This window comes from Bombina bombina, chromosome 7, assembly GCF_027579735.1.
Source record: "Bombina bombina isolate aBomBom1 chromosome 7, aBomBom1.pri, whole genome shotgun sequence".
Lineage (NCBI taxonomy): Eukaryota > Metazoa > Chordata > Amphibia > Anura > Bombinatoridae > Bombina > Bombina bombina.
Window position 1 is genome coordinate 566,341,466 of NC_069505.1, and position 15,876 is coordinate 566,357,341.

Consider the following 15,876-nt stretch of genomic DNA (forward strand, 5'->3'; position numbering starts at 1 on the left):
TTTAGTTAGTTTATTTCATTGTATTTATTTGTAGATATTGTATTTAATTAATTTATTGATAGTGTAGTGTTAGGTTTAATTGTAGGTAATTGTAGGTATTTTATTTAATTAATTTATTGATAGTGTAGTGTTAGGTTTAATTGTAACTTAGGTTAGGATTTATTTTACAGGTAATTTTGTAATTATTTTAACTAGGTAACTATTAAATAGTTATTAACTATTTAATAGCTATTGTACCTGGTTAAAATAAATACAAAGTTGCCTGTAAAATAAATATTAACCCTAAAATAGCTACAATATAATTATAATTTATATTGTAGCTATATTAGGGTTTATTTTACAGGTAAGTATTTAGCTTTAAATAGGAATCATTTATTTAATAAGAGTTAATTTATTTCGTTAGATTTAAATTATATTTAACTTAGGGGGGTGTTAGTGTTAGGGTTAGACTTAGCTTTAGGGGTTAATACATTTATTAGAATAGCGGTGAGCTCCAGTCGGCAGATTAGGGGTTAATGTTTGAAGTTAGGTGTCGGCAATGTTAGGGAGGGCAGATTAGGGGTTAATACTATTTATTATAGGGTTAGTGAGGCGGATTAGGGGTTAATAACTTTATTATAATAGCGGTGCGGTCCGGTCGGCAGATTAGGGGTTAATAAGTGTAGGCAGGTGGAGGCGACGTTGTGGGGGGCAGATTAGGGGTTAATAAATATAATATAGGGGTCGGCGGTGTTAGGGGCAGCAGATTAGGGGTACATAGGGATAATGTAAGTAGCGGCGGTTTACGGAGCGGCAGATTAGGGGTTAAAAATAATATGCAGGGGTCAGCAATAGCGGGGGCGGCAGATTAGGGGTTAATAAGTGTAAGGTTAGGGGTGTTTAGACTCGGGGTACATGTTAGGGTGTTAGGTGCAGACGTAGGAAGTGTTTCCCCATAGACAACAATGGGGCTGCGTTAGGAGCTGAACGCGGCTTTTTTGCAGGTGTTAGGTTTTTTTCCAGCTCAAACAGCCCCATTGTTTTCTATGGGGGAATCGTGCACGAGCACGTTTTTGAGGCTGGCTGTGTCCGTAAGCAACTCTGGTATCGAGAGTTGCAGTGGCGTTAAATATGCCTGTACGCTCCCTTTTTGGAGCCTAACGCAGACATTCTGTGGACTCTCAATACCAGAGTTATTTAAAAGGTGCGGCCAGAAAAAAGCCAGCGTTAGCTACGCGGGTCGTTACCGACAAAACTCTAAATCTAGGCGTAAGTTACAAAAATAAAAAAAATATTACAAGATTTTTAAGATAATTACACCTAATCTAAACCCCCTAATAAAATAACAAAGCCCCCCAAAATAAAAAAATGCCCTACCCTATTCTAAATTACAAAAGTTAACAGCTCTATTACCAGCCCTTAAAAGGGCCTTTTGCGGGGCATGCCCCAAAGTAATCAGCTCTTTTGCCTGTAAAAAAAAAATACAACCCCCCCAACATTAAAACCCACCACCCACATACCCCTACTCTAACCCAAACCCCCTTAAAAAAAACTAACACTAAGCCCCTGAAGATCTCCCTACCTTGAGTCGTCTTCAGCCAGCCAACCACCGATGGAACAGAAGAGGACATCCTTAGCGGCCGAAGTCATCATCCAAGGGGAGCTGAAGAGGTCTTCCATCTGATAGAAGTCTTCATCCATGCGGCGTCTTCAATCTTCATCCATCCGGAGCGGAGCGGAGCGGAGCCTTCTTCAAACGAGCTGACGCGGAGCTATCCTCTTCCAACGACGCCTACACGACAAATGGATATTCCTTTAAGTGACATCATCCAAGATGGCGTCCCTCGGATTCCGATTGGCTGATAGGATTCTATCAGCCAATCAGAAGTAAGGTAGGAAAAATCTGATTGGCTGATGCAATCAGCCAATCAGATTCAAGTTCAATCCGATTGGCTGATCCAATCAGCCAATCAGATTGAGCTCGCATTCTATTGGCTGATTGGAACAGCCAATAGAATGTGAGCTTAGATTGAGCTTGCATTCTATTGGCTGATCGGAACAGCCAATAGAATGCAAGCTCAATCTGATTGGCTGATTGGATCAGCCAATCGGATTGAACTTCAATCTGATTGGCTGATTCAATCAGCCAATCAGATTTTTCCTACCTTAATTCTGATTGGCTGATAGAATCCTATCAGTCAATCGGAATTGAAGGGACGCCATCTTGGATGACGTCCCTTAAAGGAACCTTCATTCAGTCGTCGGCCGTCAGGGAAGAAGGATGTTCCGCGTTGGCGGGATGAAGATGGATCCGGAAGAAAGAAGATTGAAGACATCGCTTCGAAAATGACATCGCCCGGATGGAAGACTTCTTCAGCACCGCCTGGATGATGACTTCATTGGATGGAAGACTTCTTCAGCGCCGCCTGGATGATGACTCCTGCCGCTCCGGATCTCTTAAAAAAAAAAAATTGAAAGATGCCTGTAAAATAAAAATAAATCCTAAAATAGCTACAATATAATTATTATTTATATTGTAGCTATATTAGGGTTTATTTTACAGGTAAGTATTTAGTTTTAAATAGGATTAACTTAGTTAATAAGAGAAATATTATTTAGATTTATTAATTAATATTTAAGTTAGGGGGGTGTTAGGGTTAGTGTTAGACTTAGGTTTAGGGGTTAATAATTTTATTACAGTGGCGGCGGTGTAGGGGGGGCAGGATAGGGGTTAATAAATTTATTATAGGTGGCGACGGTGTAGGGGGGGCAGATTAGGGGTTAATAAGTTTAATATAGGTTGCGGCGGGGTCCGGGAGCGGCGGTTTAGGGATTAAACTATTTATTTAGTTGCGGTGAGGTCCGGGATCCGCAGGATAGGGGTTAATAACTTTATTATAGGTGGCGACGGTATAGGGGGGCAGGATAGGGGTTAATAACTTTATTATAGGTGGCGGCGATATAGGGTGGGCAGGATAGGGGTTACTAGGTATAATGTAGGTGGCAGCTGTGTCCGGAAGCGGCGGTTTAGGGGTTAATACATTTATAAGAGTTGCGATGGGGTTTAGGAGCGGCGGTTTAGGGGTTAATATCTTTATTTAGTTGCAGGGGGCTCCGGGGGCGCCGGTATAGGGGGTAGAACAGTGTAGTTAGTGTGGATGCTTACTGACAGGCTAGCAATCAAGCTGTCAAAAAGCGGAAGAGCAGCAAGATCGGATGAGTGATAACTCTCACAGTCCGCTGCTCATCGCCTCGTACTTGGTGCGTGGCTTTTTGACAGCTTTTTTGATAACTTAGGCGAAATTTTGAATGTCCGCGGCGGCGATGGTAGGCAAGCTTAGGCGGGCGTATTGAACCGGCGAAGGCAGGTAAAGTAAACTGCTTGATAACTGCCCCCCAAAGTGTTTGAAGTGATTGCAGGCACCTGTATCATATTAACTCTTTAAAGACAAGAGTGGGTGTTCAAATTTTAATATATAATGAAAGTAATACTTTTGTATTAATACACACTGCTTGATACCTATAACTCTAAAGGTTACAAAGGATGTTTTGGAAAAATATATGTGAAATAAATTTTGCATGTTAAATTTTGTATACAAATTGTTTGCTTTAAAGAAAATCCAATTTCAGTAAAATAGGTCTACATCCATAATTGAATTTAGACCAGAGGGGTGTTTTGTCTGTAAATTGAAAATGCAAAACACTTCCCTCTGGTCCAAACGTCTTTCCCTGTCTCCCCCTCTCCTATGTCTTGGTATGTGATCTATACTTTGTACAGTTAAAAGGGATTCATTAGAGTTGTGTTCCTGTCTAAAATGCTTTGCTATGGGGGTTGTACTATCTGGATTACCTATATCCCTTAAATGTTGTAGTACTCTATCACGTAGGGCACGTTTCGTGCGCCCTACGTACTGCTTTTTGCATCCCTGACATGTTAAAAGATAAATGACATGTGTGGTATTGCATGTAATTCTGTAACGTATATCAAATTATTTATTTGTAGCACTTGATTTAAATTTAATTCCCTGTTCAATGTGAGTGTAAGTTTTGCAAATTTTACCATTGCATTTGTTGCATCCCAGTCTCTGAGTGAGCCATGTCTGTCTATTGTTGCTAGGTAACATAGAGGGAGCTAAAATGCTTCCTAAAGTTCTCGCTCTGCGAGCTGAAAAAAGGCAACCTTCTGCAACAATTTTCTTTAATTTAGTGTCACTCTCTAGAATAGGTAAGCAACCACGTACAATGTCACAGATTTTATTAAAATCTCTGCTGTAGTTGGTAATAAAAATAGGCTTATTATGTTGTCTATGCTTATTATGTTGTATATATGTAGAAATATGTATTTAAATCAAACATATTCTGCTATGTGAAGAACATTAAAATGTGAAATATTAATATTTTTATGTTGGGTAAGTGCACTTGAGAATATGTGATTGGGTTTGCAAGCGAGTAGGGTGTTTTGTATTCATTTTTTTTTTTTGCTCCATTGAATTCTATAGGGAATAGGTTAACGCAATTGCAATATTCGATGTTTGGCTTTTTGCACACATCGGATTAGAACGCAAGCAAAAAACATTTTACTTTCAACTTGTAATGTGAGCACTACCCGATTGCCCCCAACCCTCAGCAGAGACAGCAATTGTTAAAGTTACCAACTACCTACTTACAGCAAAATCAAAAGGAATCTTCTCTCTGCTAATCCTCCTTGATCTGTCTGCTGCCTTTGATACTGTTGACCATCCTCTTTTGCTCTAAATCCTACAATCCTTCAGGATTTGTGACACAGCACTATTGTGGTTCACTTCCTACCTGTCTAACTCTACCTTTAGTGGAGCCTTCACTAGTGCATCCTCTGCCCCTTTAACACTTTCTGGTGGGATACCACAAGACTCTGTCCTTTTTCTTCTCAATCTATACATAATCATTAGGTTCCTTAATAAATTTCCATGGGTTTCAATATTATTTGTATGCTGATGACCCCCAAATCTACCTTTCCACCAGACCTATCCCCTTCATTGCTAACCATGTCTCTAACTGTCTCTCTCATATCTCATCTTGGATATCCTCTAACTACGTTAAGCTAAATCTCTCCAAAACTGAACTGAACTCCTTATTTGCCCACCTTCTTCCCAAATCTCCACTCCCAATTTTTATATAACTGTTGATAATTCAATCATTACCCCAACCCTGCAAACCCTGATGTCTTGGGGTCACACTTGACTCAGATCTTTCTTCCACTCTTCACATCTAGTCATTGGCTAATTCCTGCTGTTTCGACCTTAAAAACATCTCCAAAATTGAACATATCCTCACACAAAACACAACTAAGATTTTAATTCACTCTCTCATCCTTGCCTGCCTTGACTACTACAACTCCATCCTCTTCCTCTAGCCTCCAGAATCAAACACAAAATTCTGACTCTGACATACAAGGCCCTCAATAGCACTGCTCCCCCACTTTATCTCAGACCATGTCTCCAGATACTCTCCCTCCCTTCACTGAGATCACAACTTTCTTCTCTACTGCTCTCTTGTTACCTCATCACATTCCCATCTACCAGACTTGTCCACACTACTTTGTAGAACTGTTTGCATTGCTCCACAAGACTCTCCTCTAGTTTTGAAAGTTTCAAGTGCGCCCTATTGACTCTACTGTTCAGGGATGCATACAACATAAGTTAACCCATTCTAACCCCAGTTCCTCTTCTCCTTTTTTCCCCTTAAACCCCCTAAGCCTGTAAGCCTACAAGCCCAGCTGTTTGTAGATAACCTTCATATGAGCTGGCTACAAGAGTGCAAGTATTACCTTACAAATCATGCCTATGTTTATAGCGCTATGGAATCTGTTGGTGCTCTACAAATAACTGATAATAATAATGATAATATAAATTCTATTATCTTATTTGATATTTAACATTCAATGCAATATAATGTTCATAGCTAATTAGAGGTTTATAAATATTCTTAATAATTGGCTATTAAAAAAAATGATCCTATGGGTTTTCAGTACACTTTTGAGACATAGCCCCAGACATAGAGAACAGTATTAAAATGTCATCTTCAAAACAGATCTAATCAGCACAGGACTAACTTTAATGGTGAGTGTGTATGTTATCATTGTATGTTATCATCATTTATTTCTTAAAAATATTCTAAATGATAGGAAACATGCCAGATATGAAGTATCCAAAACAAAGATTACTCTTAAAATAATTGACAGATGCATTTTGTAATTTACATTAGTTGTTGAAATATTGAATAAATGAGTGTAAAGTTTTATTCACTATAAAGTAATGGGCACCACCAGTCTCCCCTGCTAAGGTCTATTAGGGATGGGCATAAATGAGCTATGGGTTTGAATGCTAGAATGACTTTTTCATGACATTTTAAAATCTTATATATGTTTTGTAAAGTGATATAATTCTTTTTATTATGTGCCTTCCTATTCCTCCAATTTAGAATACATGGATTAACAATAATTCTTTAATTTGGCACATATAACTATATATTTTTTAACTTTTTAAATATTCTTTTATTTCATTCTTTACCTTTTTTAATATTTTTCCTTTAGCATAGATAGATGGATAGGTAGACAGATATATAGATAGTTAGATAGATGAGAGTTAGATTGATGGATAGATAGATAGATAGATAGATATAGGCATAGAGATAGACAGATAAATAGACAGACATCCAATTTAGAATAAATGCATTAACCCTTTGCGGTCCTTTGTCGGAATATATCCGACAAAGGGTTTTAGCGCATGCGCTCAAATGTCGGATATATTCCAACTTTGCTACTTTTGAATTTCACAGCTAAATAGCGACATCAAGCAGTGACTTGCTATTGGAGCAAAAAGTAAGTAAGACCTGCCAGCGGCACCAATTTAATATTTAAAGGACCGAAAGGGTTAACAATAATTCTTTAAATTGGCACAGATACCTATATATTTTTAACTTTTTAAATATTTTTTTATTTCATTCTTTACCTTTGTTAATCTTTTTCCTTTAGCATACATCGATAGATAGATAGATAGATAGATAGATAGATAGATAGATAGATAGATAGATAGATAAATAGATAGATAAAGACAGAGATGATAGATAGGTAGATAGATAATAGATAGATATATAGATAGCTAGATGTAGACATACAGACAGACAGACAGACAGAAAGATAAACTTTGATATATATATATATATATATATATATATATATATATATATATATATATATATATATATATATATATATATAGCAGCAAAGAAAGCGCACTCCAATAGGAATCCTTTTATCAATTTTGTCTGGACTTTTATATTTATATATATATATATATATAAAAATTTATGGTTTTCCTCTATCCAAATAATATATAAATAAATTAAGATTTAGAATTCTGAATATTAATTCTGAATATTAATTTTATATGTTCCATTTTATGAGAAAGTATATAATATGAAACTGAAACAGTGTTAATAAGACAGTCATGTAATATGGGTATATTTACTTTTTTTGTATATTAAGCTTTAAACAATATAACCACTTAATCTTAAAATAAGAGACATATTCTCACATATTTAGAAACATTCTTACATGACAACCTAGGATTAAATAGAAAAATATGACACAATGTTGCAAATGTATATACTGTCTCTTTAACAAGTGAGTGCTATAAAGCAGTGAACGGTCAGGACCACACACAAGCAGTGACCAAGTGCGCAATCGCACGAAACATGTCTGCATGAGGTCCTGACCGCAAGACATTGTGTCTGTTTTTATCAGTAGTGCTTTTTTCAGCTGCTGTTAGCTGTCATGCTTTTACTCTGTACTAAAATAAATGTGAATTATTAATTGAATAAGGAGTCTTTTTGCGCTGTGATGCGCTCTGCTGTTCTTGGATTTTTTATATATATATATATAGGCACATGTTTATCCCCTTTATCAGAAGGGGATAGATGCTATGTGATATTTATCAGTTAAAAAAAACTGTACCCTAATGTTGTCCCTGTGTTCATCCTGTTTTGTTTTATTTTATTTTTTTAGTCATATGGTAACTGATATTCTGTAATTGAAAAAATAATACCCTAATCTCCTTGTGTACATGATATTCTTCAGCTCAAAAAATGTTTTCACCCTAACCTCTTTGTTTCAAATATGCTTTTCATTTTTTTTATGATATTCCATAGCTGAACAATGTAACCTAATTTCCCTGTTTAAAAATTAGTCATATGATAGATGATACTATCAAGTAAAAACATTTAACTTAATCTCCTTGTTTAAAACTTGCTCTTTAAAAATAATAATTTATATGGTGTATGGTATATATATACATATATATATATATATATATATATATATATATATATCTACAGTATATATAAAGGAACAAGTGCTTCTCTTTCTTTAAGAACATTTGAATAAACAATATTTTTATGTTTCATGCAATTTTCAAGCACTGTATATCTGTTTATATGTCTATCTATCTATCTCTCTCTCTCTTAAGTGCTTCTACTGGCTTGTATCAGTGGACTTACTACTTCTTTAACTTTATTTAATTTTAATCATTTGCCCGGTGTCCTTGAAACATTCCCATAGAAAATAAGGGGATAATACATTTCTATTATCAAATCAATAATGCTGTCAACATCTGGCAAAACAAAATGAACCCACAAACAATTATCTTGGATGAAAATAAAGGATTGTTTTTCATGATAAGTGATTGATCCAAAACAATATTTTTTTGTCTGTGTACAAGTCTATAAACTTGTTATCATCTTATTTATCAGTTTGTAACAGGAATATTTTAAAGTTATCTAATTGTATTTTAAATCAACTTTATTTAGATGTTTTCTAAGATTACAAATATAGGGACTGTCCACCAATAAATAATTAAAAACAAAGATATATATGTATAACTAGTCTATAAGGTGATAATAGGTTGAAATAAAAAAATCATAAAACTTAATTCAGACCAGATGATAAGTATTTACGATTTCTAATATACCTATATGGGAACATTTATGCTATGAAATCTGAATTTAACATTTTTATTCTTATTATTTTAGGCCAGTGCTTATTACAAAAGCAAACAAAAAATAATATTATTTACATTTAAATTTACATTTTAAACTAAATGATTGGTTCAAAAAAATATTTGCTATCATTGGATATTTTTTTTAACTCTTTAGTAGCCTTTATTCCACAGCATATTGCAATTTTATGCTTCATCAAATTTCTCCTGAATCTGCTACCCTCTAACTTTAGAGGGTAACTTTATACTTTTTTGTGGAAAGTGCTTTCAGCTTCTACTTTATTAAGTCCCTTCATATATTTGTAGGTTTCTATCATGTCACCTCTTTCCCTTCTATCCTCTAAACTATACATATTTAGATCATAGAGTCTTTCTTTGTTTACTGGTGCTTTGTTTAGAGGTGATATCCTCTAAACTATACATATTTACATCATATAGTCTTTCTTTGTTTATTGGTGCTTTGTTTAGAGGTGCTATCCTCTAAACTATACATATTTAGATCATAGAGTCTTTCTTTGTTTATTGGTGCTTTGTTTAGAGGTGCTATCCTCTAAACTATACATATTTACATCATAGAGTCTTTCTTTGTTTATTGGTGCTTTGTTTAGAGGTGCTATCCTCTAAACTATACATTTAGATCATACAGTCTTTCTTTGTATGTTTTATATTTTAGACCATGTATCATTTTAGTAGCCCTCTTTTGGACAGCTTCTAGTTTATTTATATCTTTTTGAAGATATGGGGGCCGTTTTAAGAGGGAGTCAATGCTGCTTATTCTGCTCGAGCCTTCAGGCGCACCGGAAATTTATATTAAGAAGCAGTGGTCTTAAAGGGACACTAAACCCAATTTTTTTAAGAAACTTTCTAATTTACTCCTGTTATCAATTTTTCTTCGTTCTTTTGCTATCTTTATTTGACAAAGAAGGCATCTAAGCTAAGGAGCCAGTCAATTTTTGGTTCAGACCCTGGACATCAGTTGTTTATTGGTGCTGTCCAATCAGCAAGGACAATCCAGGTTGTGAACCAAAATGAGCCGGAAACTTACATTCTTGCTTTTCAAATAAAGATAGCAAGAGAATAAAGAAAAATTGATAATAGGTGTAAATTAGAAATTTGCTTATAATTGCATGCTCTATCTGAATCATTAAAGAAAACAATTAGGTTCAGTGTCCCTTTAAGACTGCTGCTCCTTAACTGGTGGACAGAAATCATCCGGATCGGATACAAGTGGGATGATTGATACCCCCTGCTAGCGGGGTGGCATTTTACACGCATTTTACTAGAAATGCTTGTGCAATGTTAAATGCCAACAGCGTATGCTGTCGGCATTTAGCGACTTCGGGCGGACATGATCCTCTACAGCGGATCATGTCCGCCCCACCGTTTGGCCCCTCTGTCTTTAGAACTGTACACAGTATTCCAGATTTGGCCTAAATAGCGATCTGTAAAGTGGCATAAGAACCTTACTATTTCTGCTACTAGTACCTTTCCCAATGCAACCAAGTATTCGACTGGCCTTACTGGCTGCACTGCTGCATTGTGTACCAAATTTTAAATAATCCGATATAATAATTCCCAAGTCCCTATCTTATTTAGCTACAGTCAGTAATGTGCCATTGAGACTATAATTGGCCTTTGGGTTTTTGGATCCTATATGCATAATTTTGCTCTTGGTAATAATTTCAGATCCCATTTATTTGACCAGTCCTCTAGTTTTTTAATATCACTATTTATTTGATCAACCCCTTCCTGGAACATTGATATTAAATGTAAACAGTTTTCGATGATGCGCTAACCTGGCGCTATTTCGCGCGTGTTAACATATTCCACCATAGAAGTCAATACAGCAAAAAAAGTGGATAAAAAACTAGCACCTCACTCGAGAGCTAGCCCAATCACATATTCTCAAGTGCACTAACCAGACAGGGAAATTTGAATATTTCACATTCCACTATGTCCTATTTATTCTTAAATACATATTTCTACATATATCTGAAGGTATTTTGGTACAATATATATGTAAATATGTACATTATATATATATATATATATATGTATATATATATATATATATATATATATATATATATATATATATATATATATATATATATATAAATACATGAATACATATGTATACATATATAGACATATATTCGTATGTATCTCTATGTAAAAAGTTCTTTGCCTGCCTCATTTTTTTTAACATCTGAGAATTATATTTGAGCTCTTATAACTTTTTTGTGCAGTATTTTTTTAAATCATTTTTGTTAGATGGTGTTCTAGTGTAACTATAGTTTAATATGTATTTTCGATGTGCACTTTTTTATTCAAGGGTAACAGTAACCAGAGCTCTGAAGTTGCACTAACCCGACCTGTGTTAACTTAAATTGTGCTCAAGTGATTGCATTTACATTCATCTTGTAATGCACATGCTACTCCCGATGTGCACAGACAGGCTCGATAAACCGTTATCGCTTGCACGTAACTGCTAGAGCACCCCTCGTAATCAGGCTCTAAATGAGACAGACAATGGAAGACACCTTTGAAGCCCATTTATTTAAAGGTAATTGTTATTTGCAATATAATATTATATTCAAATGTATAAAAAATGTACTTAAAGGGATATTAAAACCCAATTTTTTTCTTAACCACCAATCAGCAAATGCTACCCAGGTACTGAACCAAAAAGGAGCCGGCTCTTCAGCTTTCATTCCTGCTTTTTCAAATAAAGATACCAAGATAACAAAGAAAAATTGATAATAGGAGTAAATTAGAAAGTTGCTTAAAATTGCTGCTCTAGCTGAATCATGAAAGAAAAATAAATATATTAATTACTTACATTTTAGTTACTTTTTATTGATTTTTATTAACATTTATTTATGGTGTATTATGCTCTATAAAGGGACACTAAACCCAAAATTAAATTCCCAATAAAGGGTCAAATTACATGTGGCGTAATATATTTTGCTCATGCACAAACACCGCCGAAGTAAACTTTTAACGTGCGCAGGTTAGTGTATGTAGCACAAGTTGAAAGTAAAATTTTAGTATGCGAGCGAAAGACAATGTCTGCTTACTTCAGAAATTTGAATATCGTAACCACGCTAACTTCTTTTCCCTATATATTTAATTGGAGAGAGAAAACTGGAAAAAAAGCACGTATCGCTGGTGCTCTATCCTGAAGCGCATTCGACCAACCTGAAGGTAGTTATGAAAATGTTACATTCCAATGTTCTTCCCGCTGAAGAAAATGTTCTGTTTATTTTTAAATATATATATATGGACAATCAGTAAAGCATAACAGCAAAAGAGGTCAAAATAATTAGCACCCTTTATTATCCATCATAAAAATAGACATTGAAAAACCACCTGAATAAGTGAGAAAAGACAAAAGTAATATCAAAATAAAATACCCTAGTGGCCACTAGGAAAACATAGAAAGTCTATATGACCTAAATATGTCAGTTTGATTGTCCCCGCAGCAGTGTACACTGAAATCTGATTGAATAATGTGCCTTACACACATTCATCATTATGCAGATATTCAACAGTTGTTAGTAGCAATCGCTAAATAGAATAGATTTAATGCAGGTTCAGATGTTTGGCAAGCGAATATTCATCTGTCAGCAAACAAGCCAGTAGCTGTTAGCAGCAGTTCAAGCATAAATAGAAATGATGCAAAGCAGGTTAATTCCTTCATTCAAGCACATATACGATTAAGCCAAGTAAGGGTTCAGCTTTGTTATGGCAACAGCTTATATACTAAAGGCAATCACATGCAGACAGCAATCCAATTACAGCATATAAGGGTATGCATAAGTGTAGCGTATAAAGCTAAAGCAGTGTTATCCTCGCCAAGAAATACTTGGGGGTTAATTTATCAAGCTTCGTACGGAGCTTGATGCCCCGTGAAGGCTTGTGGGAAACAGAAATATGAAGCAGTGTTCTAAAGCCCGCTACTCCATAACCTGTCCTCCTGCTCTGAGGCAGCGGACACAAATCAACCCGATCAAATACAATTGGGTTGATTGACACCCCCAGCTAGCAGCCGATTGGCCGCGAATCTGCAGGGGGCGGTATTGCACCAGCAGTTCACAAAAACTGCTGGTGCAATGATAAATGCCGAGAACGTATGCTGTCTGCATGTATCGATGTGCAGCGGACATGATACGCTACATTGTATCATGTCCGCTCACACATTAATAAATTGACCCCTCAGAGTACATCCATATACTTCTCAAGTCCTTACAGAGGTTAATAAAATAATCTCACCTTTTATGCTCCGCAGTTCCGGTAACAAGTTCCCTGCTGCTGTTTTTCTTATAGCCGTCTTGTCTCAGTGCCTTTTAGCTGCCAAAACCTCACTGCTGCTCCCTCCAGTAGCCACTGTATAGGGTAAGCTCAGTTGGCCTTATCGAGTATATACATAATGTATTTGTTGTAAAATATATATCTATACCTATATATCTATGCGAAGAACATTGTAATGTAAAATATTTACACTAAATAAACAGTAAAACACATTTTTAAATATAAATATCTATTAAAAATGATTTTTATAGTTTTTCTGGTATTTGACTGGAAAGAGCTCGAATATATATAAATAAACATATATGTTTGACGGTTAAGGGATTAAGGGGTTAATTACTTTATTATTTTGCGATGTGTGGGTTTGCGGTGTATGTGTTATTACTTTGTATGGGAGGTTCGGGGTTTTTTTTGTTATACTTTGTGCGGGTGTTTTTTTTTTGTAATGCTCCATTTGCCTTCGCTGCATCCCGGTGGATTCCGAAAATGGCAGGGTGGTGAAAGAATCCACCTTCGCTGCATCCAGCTGAATCATTTTGGCTGTGCGCGCAGCCAACATTCTGTTGGCTGCCTCGCGCTGCCAACATTCTGTTGGCTGCCTCGCGCTGCCAACTTTCCATTGAGGATGCATGCCCAACTGCCTACAGCAACGGACATTACAAACGCAATTAAAGTGTATATATATATATATATATATATATATATATATATGTGTGTGTATTTATATATATAAAAATGTGTGTGTATATATGTGTGTGTGTGTAAATAAATATATATATACAGTATATATATACAGTATATATATATATATATATATATATATATATATATATATATATATATTTATGTGCATGTTTTTCTAAGTGTATATATGTGTATATATGTATGTGAGCTATCATACCCATGTTAATACAAATCTCTGTGAAGACTATGGGGCCGATTTATCATCGGTCTGTCCGACATGATCCGCTCAGTGGATCATGTCCGACAGACATCGATGAATGCCAACAGCATATGCTGTCAGCATTTATCATTGCACAAGCAGTTCTTGTGAACTGCTTGTGCAATGCCACCCCCTGCAGATTCGTAGCCAATTCGTAGCCAATATATATATGTGTGTAAGTGTAAGGGAACCAAGAAGCCAGACTGAAACGGAAAGTGCATGTTAAAAAATAAATAGAGTTTATTAAAAGTAGTAATAAACAAAATAATAAACAACAATAGGGAAATCCAGAGTCAGGAATCATGAAATCAGTCAGCCAAAGCCAGGGTAATACATGGAGAATAAAACAAAACACAGGTGTGCACTTGGTAGGTCTGGACTCATGCAAGGGCGGAGACAGAAAGGACTGGATGATGGTTTACATAGCAAACTATTATTATTTATTATTATTATTATTATCAGGTATTTGTAGAGTGCTAAAAGATACTGCAGTGCTATAAGCATAGGTGGTATACAAGAACATTTATAGGGATCAAATGGGTAGAGGGCACTACTGAGAGTTGCACTGTTGTAGAAGGCTCTTATGAAGATGATCTACAAACATCTTGGCTTCTAGGCTTACATTCTAAGGGGTTCAAAGTGAAAGCAATGGAGTTAGGAAAGGTTAGTTTAGCTTGTATGCATCCCTGAATAGTAGAGTCTTTAGGGAGCGATTGAAACTGTTAAAACTAGGGGAGAGTCTTGTGGAGCGAGGCAAGGAGTTCCACAAGATGGGAGCCAGTCTGGAGAAGTCCTGTAAATGGGAATATGAGGAAGTAACAAGAGAGGAGGAGAGTAGGAGATCGTAAACAGAGTGAAGGGGACGGGAGGGAGAGTATCTGGAGACAAGGTCAGTAATGTAGGGGGGGAGCAGTGCAGTTGAGGGCTTTGTATGTCAGAGTGAGGATTTTTTGTTTAAATCCTGGAGGCAAAAGGAAACCAGTGAAGGGATTGACAGAGAGGTGCAGCAGATGAAGAGAGACATGTAAGGAAGATGAGCCTGGCAGTGGTGTTCATTATGGATTGTAAAGGAGCTAGGCTGCAGGTAGGGAGACCAGAGAGGACGGAGTTGCAATAGTCGAGGCGGGAAAGGATAAGAGAGTGGATTAAAATCTTAGTTGTGTCTTATGTAAGGAAATGTCTAATTTTAGAGATGTTTTTAAGGTGGAAGTGGCAGGCTTTAGCCAAGGACTGAATGTGAGGAGTGAAAGAAAGGTCTGAGTCAAGTGTGACCCCAAGATTCCCGGGCATGCGGGGTAGGGGTAATGATGGAATTATCAACAGTTATAGAAAATTGGGGGGGTGGAGATTTTTGAGGAAGGGCAAACAATAAGGAGTTCAGTTTTGGAGAGATTTAGCTTAAGGTAGTGAGAGGACATCCAAAGATGATATATGTGAAAGACAGTTATTGACACGGTTTAGTAAGGAAGGAGGTAGGTCTGGAGGAGAGAGATAGATTTGGGTGTCATCGGCATACAAATGGTATTCACAAACAGCACTCAGAACATTCATATTTCTCCATCTCTTCTACCTTCCCCCCTCTACAACACACATGAACTTTATTCCTATCTC